At 46.1% G+C, this 12111-nt stretch overlaps 1 long non-coding RNA gene across 1 annotated transcript; it reads right to left on the bottom strand.

Annotated features, from left to right (window-relative positions):
• Positions 1-4395: 4395 nt before the first annotated feature.
• LOC139836062 (uncharacterized) lies at positions 4396-5848 on the bottom strand. The gene is made up of 2 exons (XR_011751958.1): positions 5382-5848; positions 4396-4778 (listed from the first exon to the last, which is right to left on the bottom strand). It is a non-coding gene; the product is annotated as an uncharacterized lncRNA (long non-coding RNA).
• Positions 5849-12111: the final 6263 nt, after the last annotated feature.

The raw sequence follows: 12111 nt of genomic DNA, 5'->3' as shown, positions 1-12111 counted from the left end.
TTTCTTCGTCAGCCCAAGCTTCTTGAGCAGGTTCACTTCTTGGTTCGAGATCTTAGATCTCTCCCACTCAGAGAACTCCAAGTCTTCCGCCGCCATTGGAGAGGTGTGCCTTGAGAGCCTTGCCCGCGGTGGCATCAACGTGCGTGATTGGCGAAGTTGGGGAAGAGCAAGGGCGTGATGACCCACAAGTATAGGGGATCGCAACAGTCTTCGAGGGAAGTAAAACCCAAATTTATTGATTCGACACAAGGGGAGACAAAGAATACTTATAAGCCTTAACAACTGAGTTGTCAATTCACCGCACTGGAAAAGCACTAGTAACAGGGGGTGATGTGAAAGCGCAGAATATCGAGCAATAGTAACAAGAATACACAGAAAGAGTAAAGAATACGTAGGCAATGGCACCAGAAAATAGTTGATACTACTTCTAATGGCATATAGGACCGAGTGAGTATTTGATGATGAAAGATGGACCGGGGTTCCCAGCTATCTACACTAGTGGTAACTCTCCAATAACAAGTGACAAGTGTTGGGTGAACAAATTACAGTTGGGCAATTGATAGGATTGAAATAGCATTAAGACAGAACATCAAGTTTATTAATCATGTAGGCATGTTTTCCATATATAGTCATACGTGCTCGCATGAGAAACTTGCATAACATCTTTTGTCCTACCAGAACGGTGGCAGCCGGGTCTCTAGGCAATCTACTGGTAATTAAGGTACTCCTTTTAATAGAGCACCGGAGCAAAGCATTAACACTTGGTGAAAACATGTGATCCTCATATCTAAGCCATCCCTTCCTGTTATCCCAGTTGCTGTCACTCTGGGGCCTCGGTTTCCGGACATAGACATGTGCAAACAACTTGTAGATACAATCTAAGCAATAATTATAGAGCTTAAATCTAAGATCATGCCACTCGTGCACTAGTGACAAGCATTAAACACAACAAGATTGCAACAACAATAAATTCACAAACTTTATAGATAGACTGATCATAATGTAACAATTCATCGGATCCCAACAAACACAACACCGATTACATCAGATGGATCTCAATCAAGTAAAGCAGCTCATGAGATCATTGTATTGAAGTACATGGGAGAGAGAGTACCAACTAGCTAGTGCTAGAACCCGTAGTCCATGGGGGAACTACTCACGGAACATGATGGAGGCGGTGGCGTCGATGGAGAAGGCTCCGGGGGTCGATCCCCGTCCCGGCAGGGTGCCGAAACAGGAACTTCTGACCCCCGAAACTAGGTTTCGCGATGGCGGCGGCGCTCTGGGAGTCTTTCTGGAGTATGATATGTTGATGTAGGGTTTTCGCGTCGCGAGGGAATATATAGGCGAAAGGGCGGCGCGAGGGGGTGCCCGGGGGGCCCACCACATATGGCGGCGCGCCCCCCTCCTTAGCCGCGCCCCCCTGTGGTCTGGAGGCCGCGGGCCTCCCCCTGGCTTGTCCTTCTGGCTCCGTGTGTCCCTTGGAGAAATAGGAGGTTTGGATTTTGTTTCGTCGAATTCCGAGAGTATTTCCCGAACAGCTTTTCTGGAACCAAAAACAGCAGAAAACAGGAACTGGCACCTCGGCATCTTGTTAATAGGTTAGTCCCGGAAAATGCATAAAATCACTATAAAGTGTGAGCAAAACATGTAGGTATTGTCATAAAACTAGCATGGAACATCAGAAATTATAGATACGTTGGAGACGTATCAGGGCGCAGGAGCTTTGCAGTAGTAATGGAGGTTTTTTTTTTGGGAGAGAGAGAGAGAGAGCATGAGCGCGACATAGCGAAGGGGATAATAGGAGGAAGAAGAAGGTTATTTATAGCAAAGCCAGCGAATCGCCGCGCCGTTGGATGGGGAGAATGGATTTGATGCCCTACACGTGTTTCCAGGGGTAAAAAGGCCTTTCTACTGCGAGGGAACTAGACAGGCGCTACAGCGTACGTGCAAGGATAAGTGGAGGACATGTGTCCCCCACTTGCGGAACGTGTCAAAAACTGCAAAGTTCTGGGCCCACAGGTCAGCGACACGACCTCCCCCGCGCCTTCCCAACATAGCGATCGTGGCTATCATCAGTGCTGATGTCACAATAGAAGAAGAATTTCGGCTGTAGTGTTTGTTTGGCGATAGTGAAGCATTATTGGGAATTTCGGGAGCTTTTGATCAAATACAAGTTTTTGCTCAAATGCTTGGAGGCTACTTTTATAAGGAGTTTGATAGAGAGATGATTCAAAAAATACATAATATTGAGCCTATAGCCAAGTATAAATACTCGACTGTAGCCTCGGGGGCTACTCCCATCGGGAGCGCTGGTCGCGCACCCGATAAAGATAAGAGCAATGGAAAAAGTTGACAATATAGCGACAACGACACTAAAAAGGTGAGCCTACAACCAAGTACAAGCACTTGGCTGTAGCCTCGGGGGCTACTCCCATAGGAAACGCTGTTCGCGTACCCGATGAAATTGAAAAAGTCATGGTGAGCATATTTTGAGTTATGAAATAACTCTTCATATACTCCCATCGGGAGGACAAGATAAAAATACAAGTCATCATATGACTCGAACAAATGTGCTATTCCAACAGCCGAAAAAGGCACCCGACAATATATTCTCAGAGCGCCTCAGTAGCGACTTAAACTCTGAATGCCGCAATACTTTGCGAAGGTAAGACCCCAGGATCTATCCTGCTCGGCGTGGCATCGCACCCGAATGCGCTCTGCTACTTTTTTCCATATCAGCAGATGCGAAGAAAAATCCTAACGGATGCGTTAGGTACCCGATAAAATGCGACTGGAGTTCGGCATATGGTAAGACCTTAAGCGGCACATGTCAGAACTACGCCAGTATACCGAGATCATGTCCACGGACTTGATCTGGAAGTAGGTATTTGCGGGATTGCCACGAGAACAGTTAACTGGTACCTGATCCGTCAGATAAACCAGCCCCAATTACCATTATCGATGTACAATATATGCTTGATTTAGGAAAGTCATTTGATAAATTCGAAGAAATCATGTGTTAATTGTAATGATGGAGATTTTCCCTGATTCTTCGATTCAAGCAAAATCTCGGGGGCTACTGACATAGGCATCCCCAATGGGCCTGCCGAAGATGGTACCCGAGGTTTACTGAAGGCCCACGACCCGAAGTTTATGAAGCCCGGAAGCCCGATTAAGAGATAGTTTGGAAAGATAGATTTGTATTAGGAATACTCGACTTGTAACTATTACATGACGAACTCAAAGAGTCTCCTGGACGTTGTAACTTGTACATCACGAAACCCTCGGCTACACCTCCTATATAAGGGGGAGTCGAGGGAGAAAGAGAGGATCGATTTCATTGTCAACACAACCCTAGTTTTCTAGCAGTCGAGTATTTTTCCGGCTGAACCCTCGAGATCTACTTGCCCTCTACTTCCTACGAAAACCCTAGTCTACAATCTGTAGGCATTGACAAGTCGATACCTTGTCACCTGGTGCTGCTCCCCCCTCCTGGAGATGCTAGCCTTGCCGTGCTGCTGTTGCGTCGTGTTGTGACATGGTTTCTGCACTTGCCCCTGCGTGTACTGCTGCTACGCTCCTATGGCTGCCTCTATTACTGCCATGATGTGTTAGCTGTTGCTATACTACTTGCCATGGCCTAGCTCCATTGATGTGCTTGCCATTGTTGCTGTTGTACTTCATGTGTAATTGCTCATGAACATCCTGTGATGCTCATGGCCTGCTAGGTTGCTCCTGCTATGTCTGTTGTACTTCATGTGTAATTGCTCATGAACATCCTGTGATGATCATGGCCTGCTAGGTTGCTCCTGCTATGTTTCTGGTCATGCTACAGCCTATTCAATTGCTTGCTTGTTGGGCTCTGGTTGTTGCTATGGCTTAATTTTATGTGTGTGCCATCCCTTTATGTGTGACTGGCTTGATTACAATGAGTACTTCTTGCTTGAAGCAAGAACCAGTACTGTTTGTGAGGTGCTCCTTCAGCTTTGCTTCATTGTAAATCTCTGTTGAGCTTGTTTATTGACTAATTATCTCCACCCCTTGATGGTGTGCTTCTGGATACAATTATAAATGATTTAAATAATTATTTGTGATGCAATCACTACTAGGAAAAGGCTTACCGCCAGCGCACTAGAAAGGCTTACCGCCGGTGCCTTCGTATTCGCCGGCGATCACCTCGCCGGCGGTAAGGGCATTGCAAACCGCCGGGGGTAACCCAGACTATCACCAACGCCTCATCCAACTCGCCGGGGGTATTATTTACCGCCGACACTTTCCAATCCGCCAGGGGTATTGAGTTACCGCTGGCAAACAGCTCTATGCGCCGGCGGTATATATTTTAGGATTTAAAAAAAAATCTGACGTGAAAACACAAAACCCTCAGATATAGAATAAAAACAAATTCAATCTTTATTTGAAGAAGGCTTATATTTCAGAACAACGGTACTAACAAAAAGGTCCATATTAAAACAACATAGTCTATAGGAATTTTAAAAGAATCTCCTAAAGTTTTTGTGCTGCAGAACAATGCTCTCTTGCAGTGAAGTTTAAATAAATATGAAACTATTTACTGCACTTTACTCTCGGACTGCTATGTAGAGATATGCACTTGGCATTGAACAAGTTAACCCCTTATTTTGACAATCATATAACAAGATGATCATAAACAGAGCGCTGCTATAGAAATTCTAACTGTCACATTGTTGCGACTGATAAACAACAAACAATGGATTCGAAGAACAAGGCCACAGCTTTCCGTTCTTCTCCTCGTTATCCTAGAATAAGACCAGAACATGGTCAGATGGTAACAGCAGCACAAGTAAGATAGAAATCCATCTTTCAAGACAAAACAGAGGCAAACTAACTCAATACCACGGGTCCAAGCAAGTTCAAAACAAGCAAGATAAATGATAAATCTAATCAATCTTCTAAGCATATGTATCCATCAGAACATTCACAACACATCATAAACTGAAAATTGCTGCCAGATAGTTCACAAGTTCAAGACAGTTACAACTGAAACGAATTCTCAACATTTTTAACTAAACAGTGTTAACCCAAGTAACAGGATGCTTTGCATCAACGAATCAAACCACAGCGAATCGAATCAAAGAGAAGATGCCTAGTTCACCTTGCAGATAAGGTGGTACTCCTCGTTCCAAGATCTACCCCAACTTAATTACGCCATGGTCTGATTAAGCATATTGTGTGCACACTGCACACACAAAGTTTCATCCACCGCAAACCAACACGGGAGATACCAAGCCAGAACACGAAGGGGGCAAAATTGGTCTAAAATACACATGGATTCACATTTCTATGACACATAATCGTCAAAAGCACGGCCGTGACTGGGGGATTTGAACACTGGAGCTTACCTCAGGTCCCGCGATCTTGAATTCACCATCGCCGATCTCCCGTCTCCGAGCTCCCCAGGCGCTCCAGCACTCTCCGTCGAGGTCGACGCCCTCTCCGTTGCTCCTCGTCGCCGAGCACCCCACCCTCGCGCACGGGTCGCTCTCCGTTGACGAGCTCGGCGCACTCCCGCGCGCCTTGCTCTCTGCCGGCGGTCTCCCGGCCATAGCGCGCAGGTATCTCTGCGACGACGAGCTCGAGGCCCTCCGCACGCCTCGTTGTCCCGCCTGAGTGCTCGTCGCACCGCTCGTAGCAGCGAACAAAAATCGGCGCCGAAACCCTAGAGACACAGCTTGGGGAATAGAATGGCGAACGGGATGAACGAATGAATGGGGAGATGGAGGACACGCGCGTCTTTCTGGTCTGGTGTGAGGTGGGACCCCAAGACGGAATCTGCGACGCGTCCCGTGATCGACTCGCACGGACTCGCTCCGTAAGGGCATCTCCAGCGGGGCGCGACGCATTTCGGACGCCCAAAAGTGGTCGCAAGCGTCCGTTTGCGTCGGCCCACGGACATATTTTGTCCGCTCGTCCGTTTGCATCTGGGTGTGCTCCCACCAGGGCGGCCCATTTTTTGAATTGCAACATAGTACAAACATTGAAAGTAGGCTACGAGCATAAATGCATGAATATGCAGAGCCGGGTATAGCGAGTTTTCTTTTAATTGAATCAACAAATATTTTTTGAATAGAAAGTCAATGTATCTAACTTATTATTTCACAGGAGTACTAGTTGCTGAAGACGATTTCAGAATCAAAAAAAGAAAGTCAAATTTAGCTTATTCTCTCAATTTCAATCGACCACTGCTGAATTTAGTATATCTAATATGAATTGGCCATCAGAACACGTATGGGTAGAACTTCTAAAAGGTTCTATGCATAAAAACTATACAAAGTAGATCTATAGGCCTAGACTACTTGCTTCCTGACGGGCCGGCACCGTCGTTGCGTCGCTCCGTCGCCTGCTTCTCCGCCGCCTCCCGCCCGCCCGGAAGTAATGCCGCGGAAGACGAAGCAGTTGTGCCGCTGCCAGGCGGGCCCGTGCGAGGACCGAGCGGACATTTTCCGCGACCGCCGAGTGTCCGCGGAGACGCAAACCTGGCGCATACTTGGGCCAGGTTTGCGTCTCCGCGGACAGTCCGGTCACTTTGCGTCGCCCCGCTGGAGGTGGTGTCAGACGCATTTCCGGTCACGGCGGACACAAACGGTCGCTCAGCGTCCATTTGCGTCGCGCCGCTGGAGATGTCCTAAGGCCTTGTTCGTTTTGTTGGGATTCAATCCAAGCAGGGAACCAATCCAGGTTTGGATTGGGTTGATCCCGTGCTATCACCCAATCCATGTTAGGACTAATCCCTGTTAACCCCTTTAAAATATACTTGTTCGTTTAAGTCATTTGCATCAGCTTACGTTCCACATCCAACGCCCTCTCTCTCTCTGTGTCACCTCGTGGATAATTTTCCACGGGTCAAGTGGGGAGAAAAAAATCCAGACAAAGCAAGAAGAAGTTGAACGGGATGGGACGGCCACTAATCCCTCCAGGGCATAAGCGAAGACCACTGTTTCTCTGGTCTGGAGAAAATACATCGCAGGGATGGGCAGCCGGGATTGGGCCTCAATCCAGACCGATCCATGGGTATTCGGGATTAAACGAACGGGGCCTAAAGGGTAATTTATCCCTGCCGAAAACAAATGGTACACGCCGGCGCTAATTTTAGCCCAAAAATAGCCCACAATAGCCCAAATTATCGCCGGCACATGCAACTTTATCTCGCCGGTGGTAATTACACTACTCCTGGCGTTTTGGAGTCCAATCGTCGGCGGTAATTGGAGACCCGTTCAGGTGGTCTCGGCCCACCTTACCGCCGGCATTTTCGATTCCATTTCGCCGGAGGTAACTACACTACCCCCGGTGACCCCACTTCATCTCGCCGGCGGTAACGTTACCGCCAACATCTTTAAATCATACTCGCCGACGGTAAGAACTGCGGCTATAAGCTAATTCCTAGTAGTGAATAGTTGATGAGGACATCCCATCTATTGATACAACCGCTATACCTACAGCCACACAAATACAAGGACCAATCACTCGAGCTCGTGCCAAACAACTTAACTATCAAGTAACTATTCCTCACATACATGAGAATATGATGTTGCCTAAATCAGATATGTTTGTTACTCTTAGGAATGATTGACCTAGCATGGATGAGGAGGACAAGCATTGGAGCTTGATCACGCATGGAGGAGATGGCAGCAAGCGTTTGAGGATTGAAGAGGATGCCGCAAGTGGAGATTTTAGAACTTTGAAGCCACCATAAGAGGAGATGAAGACATGGACGAAATATAGAGTTCTCCACTTCTTAATTTCGTCCATAGCATAATATGGTGTTGTGTCACCTTTAGTTTTGGGCCAGACCCATGTCATTTTCGCAGGAATTAAGTCAGCCACTTTTTAGAGTCCGTATTGAAGGGGGAAAGGCCTTCTAGGGTTTGGTTCGGTCACCATACGTATGGTTGGCCGAAACCCCACCTTTTCCTCCTTTAAATACCCCCATAGCCGTCACGTTTAGACTCGGATTTTGATTAGATTAAAAGTTAGTCAATTGTTGCAACTTCGTGTACTTCTTTTGAGGCCAACGCCCAGAACAAGACCGACTATTCGGAATCCCACCATTATCAATCAAGCTTTCATCTCTATTCGCAATATTCTGATTGCATCTTTAGTTCTTACTTGTTCTCGATTTCAGGTAGGAATTAAGACCCTTGCTGGTCAGGCTGATAGTGCTCCCGCAAGATCAGTAACTCCCGGAGATTGTCCTAGCGATTGCATTGGCGCATGAGCTTTGCACGTGTAGTCGGATCGTCAAGCACGAACTCCACCAACAAATCGATTTATCCCCATCTCATCGAAAGATCGGACACCTTTGCCCTATCAAGTGGTATCAGATTTCAGGTTGCTCAGTGAGAATTTATAGTTTTCGTAGTGTAGATTGCATCTGCCATCATACCCATAAACCACGAAAAAGCCAAAAAAATTACTGTTAGGGTTTAGATCATATCGTCCCATAAACCCCCTGCCACGCCTTGCATTGTCCTTTCAGTTTTGCATAGTTGAATTTGTGTCTGCATCTTCGTGTCGAGTTGATGGTCTTAGCGTCTAGTTCCTTCAGAGTTTCGAGTTCTGGTCATATTAGTTACGCCGCCGCTCGCACCATACGCAGATCACCGCCACCACTACCATCTACACCCACCATATACTTCCGCCACTGCCATATTGCGGTGACCCAGCATACCACTGCATGTTGTAGTATACAAGTCGTTGATATGATCTTTGTGAAGGGACTTCTTCACAATTTGCCATATCCCTCAGAGTGGTACAACAGAAACATTGCAGGTCATAACACTCCATACTTTATTACAAACATTGCCTTAACAAGTTGGTATTCTCACAGGTCCTATGAGAACACCCTAAGATACTACTTAAGTACGATTACAACTCATAACAAATATAAAGAGCTCAGCAACTTATTTAGGTAAGTTCTACGCTGCTCGGCTCTATGATGCTAGGGTATGTCACTACTCCTCCACCTCCGTGTCATCTGGTCCGTAGACTATCCCATAGTCTACGCCTTCCACTCCGCCGGTAAGATCAGGTTCTTCGTAGACCAGCTCGTAGCTTCCTTCTGGTGCTCCATCGTTGATAGCCTCCACTTCCGGATCACAGTCTAGCAAGGGTGTCGAAAGAAAGTGAGTACAGAGGTACTCAGCAAGTTCTAAAAGAATAAAAGGTGTTTGATGCACTAGCTACGACCATTGATTAGGAAATCGCAGGTCAATGCATGTTTTGAAAACATTTCTTCAAAAGGTTGCTTTTATTATGAAAACTATGCCCGTCAGTCTTCACAGGTTGACCAGAACTTCGTGGAGTTCCTTTCCTGCCGCGTTCGCAGTTCCCTTCCCGGAACAAGGAGTGACAGCCACAATTTGATACACTCTGCAGAGGTGCGTTACTTTTCCCACAACAGATCTCACCCTTTTTGCCATCCGCAGGGACTTGCCCCCGTTCACACTTCCTTTGGTGTGAGGCCAGGTATAAAGATCCAAGCCCACACCGCCTTCTCCGCGACTGCAAACCCACCCTTTTGTCCACCCGCACACCTCCAGTAGACTTCCCCCGATAATACAGCTTTACTCATGGTGTACTTTGGACAATCCTTCATAGATCGTAGAGCCATCATCACTAATGGATGGGGATTTAAAAGGCTATCCCAACCTACGGCAGTGCCTCCAGCACCCCGCCGGCTCTACCAATCCGTTGGCGTGCAGAAGGGAAAAGATACGACTGGCTTCCCTAGAGCCATTATAGATCTCATGGTTAACGCGATTTGTACGGCGCTAGAATCACTGGACGGCATTGGTAATTTAATCCTAGGGTGATATAACCCATTGCAATGGAACCTCCACCATATCAACACATACCATGGTTCCATTGCCATCCACATAGTCATATTCATAGTTGGAAAATAACATTTCATTTGCGATGCAGGAATGATAAGTATATAGCTTTGTATTAAAGTAGTAGAAAATAATCAAGTTGACATGAGCAAGGGTGAACTTGCCTGTGGACTGCGAGATAGTGCAGTTCAATGCAGTTGATGGAACCTGGACCTCGGGTTCTGTAAGAAGCATCATTGTCCGGTAAGGACAATGTTATAAAATCCAAATAATGCAAGCATGGATGTATTATTTTATGTTGAATCCCTTTACCCAATGAGTTATTACAATTTAGGGTTGTATTTAAGATTTATGTCTTTGACGGTAATTTACAATTGATTTAAAAGTATTAATCATTGTAATTCACACAAAGTATAACAATTCAAAGTAAAATGATTTTACTTGATGATTACCTTAGTCATTCCAAAAATAATTTGAAATTATAGAGTTACCTCTATAGTTTTTGGAATAAAAAGGAGTATATAGTATTTTTCTGAGAAAAATACCCTCTTTCAAAAGAAATGACTTGGATTAGTAGAATTTCATTTTGAAATGTTTGAAAATAAGTATTTGAACTTATTTGAGATTTTTCCTTGAATTTTAATTACAAGGAAATAATAATTTTACATTCCAAGTTATTATTTAAATTCTGAAAATTCATAATTTTGAATTTGTTTCATAAATTCCATTTCATATTTTATTCTCGTTAAGATTTATTTTTCATTCATAAATCCAATTTTTATTGGATTTTTAGAGTTGTTTATGATTTATTAAAATTTGGTAAATTTTGGTCCTTTATTAAATGTAAAAAGACCAAAATACCCCCCTGGACCCCTATTGGGCCCAGCCCAATAACTTAACCCAGGGACGGCCCAATAAGGCTGGCCCCCTTTTTGGGTTCGGTGGCGCCGAAGCGGCCCACCTTACTCACTCTCACTCGGCCCTCTCACTCGCTCGTCTAACCCTAACCGCTGGCGACTCCCGTGGCGATGGCGTCGCCGCCATGGCCGCCGCCTCGCTCCGGCCATCGCCGGGCTCCTCCGCCGTAGCCACCTACCGATCCTGAACCGCCGCGAGCAGATCTATCGATCTGTCCGCGCAGTTTTTCCCCTCTCGTCCTCTCCTGGCGAATCGCCTCCGATCTGGATCTCGCGGAGAACCGCCTCGACGAACTCCGGCAAGATCTCGTCCTCGCCGACGATGGGTACGTGCCTGGGGTTGACCTGGCGCGGGTGCTGCTTGCAGTGCTCGTGCCGTCGCCTCAGGTGCTGCTACGGTGGTGCTGGTTCGTGTCTGGGTTCGCCGGCGTAACGTCGGCGCCTACCCTGGACTTGCAGCTGTTAGGGCCACGCGAGCACTGCCTCGCCATGCCCTAGCCTCTGCTTCCAGGCGCAAGTAAGTGTGCATCCCTCTTCTCTTCTGTGCGCCTCCCCTCGTTACTGTTCTTCTTCCTCCTCATGCTCTGCTGCTCTCTGGTGATCCTGTGATCACACAGAGCTATGCTATTCCTATGCAATTTGCCTGTGCTTCTGTTAGTTGCAAGTTTATGGCCCAATTACCATTTACTGGTACTGGCACATGCTGCTATGCTTGCTGTTCATGCTGTGCTTGCTTCTCTACTGCTCCTAGCATGCTCTACACTTGCCATGCTCTACTGTGCTTGCTCAAGAGCTAACTATGCCATGCTATGATTGGTTATGACTTGCTTATGCTTACTGGACTATCATGCTTGCTTGTCTAGGTGTACTTGTGTTGCATCTGTGACACTTGTGTATGTGCCAGTGGTGCCTGTGATATGCTTCAGTACTACCTCTGCAAGCCAATGATCCATTGGATCATTCCTTGCTTGTTGGCTAACCTCCCTGTGTAGCTTGGCTTGCTATAATTGACCCATTTGATCAATTGTTTGTCAGTGATAACTTACTGGCTAATACTGTGGCTAAATGATTCAATTATCTGGTGATGCTGATGCTCAAGCATCACTGTGCTGTTGCTTACTTGTGTTGTTGCTTATTTTTAGCTATCTAGACTTGCTCTAGTGGCTATGAATTAAATTGTGTTGCTTAACAGTATGCTACTGTCATGCTTAGCATGGATCTGTGATAAATTCATGCTTGTATTACTTAAATTATGATGAACTGCTTAGGCAGTGATGATTTAAATGACTTGCTTGTATATGAATTTGCTGTTCATGATTCTTTTA

This window comes from Lolium perenne, chromosome 2, assembly GCF_019359855.2.
Source record: "Lolium perenne isolate Kyuss_39 chromosome 2, Kyuss_2.0, whole genome shotgun sequence".
NCBI lineage: Eukaryota > Viridiplantae > Streptophyta > Magnoliopsida > Poales > Poaceae > Lolium > Lolium perenne.
The sequence above is the reverse complement of the archived record's forward strand: the minus strand, read 5'-3'. Positions and strand labels throughout refer to the sequence as shown.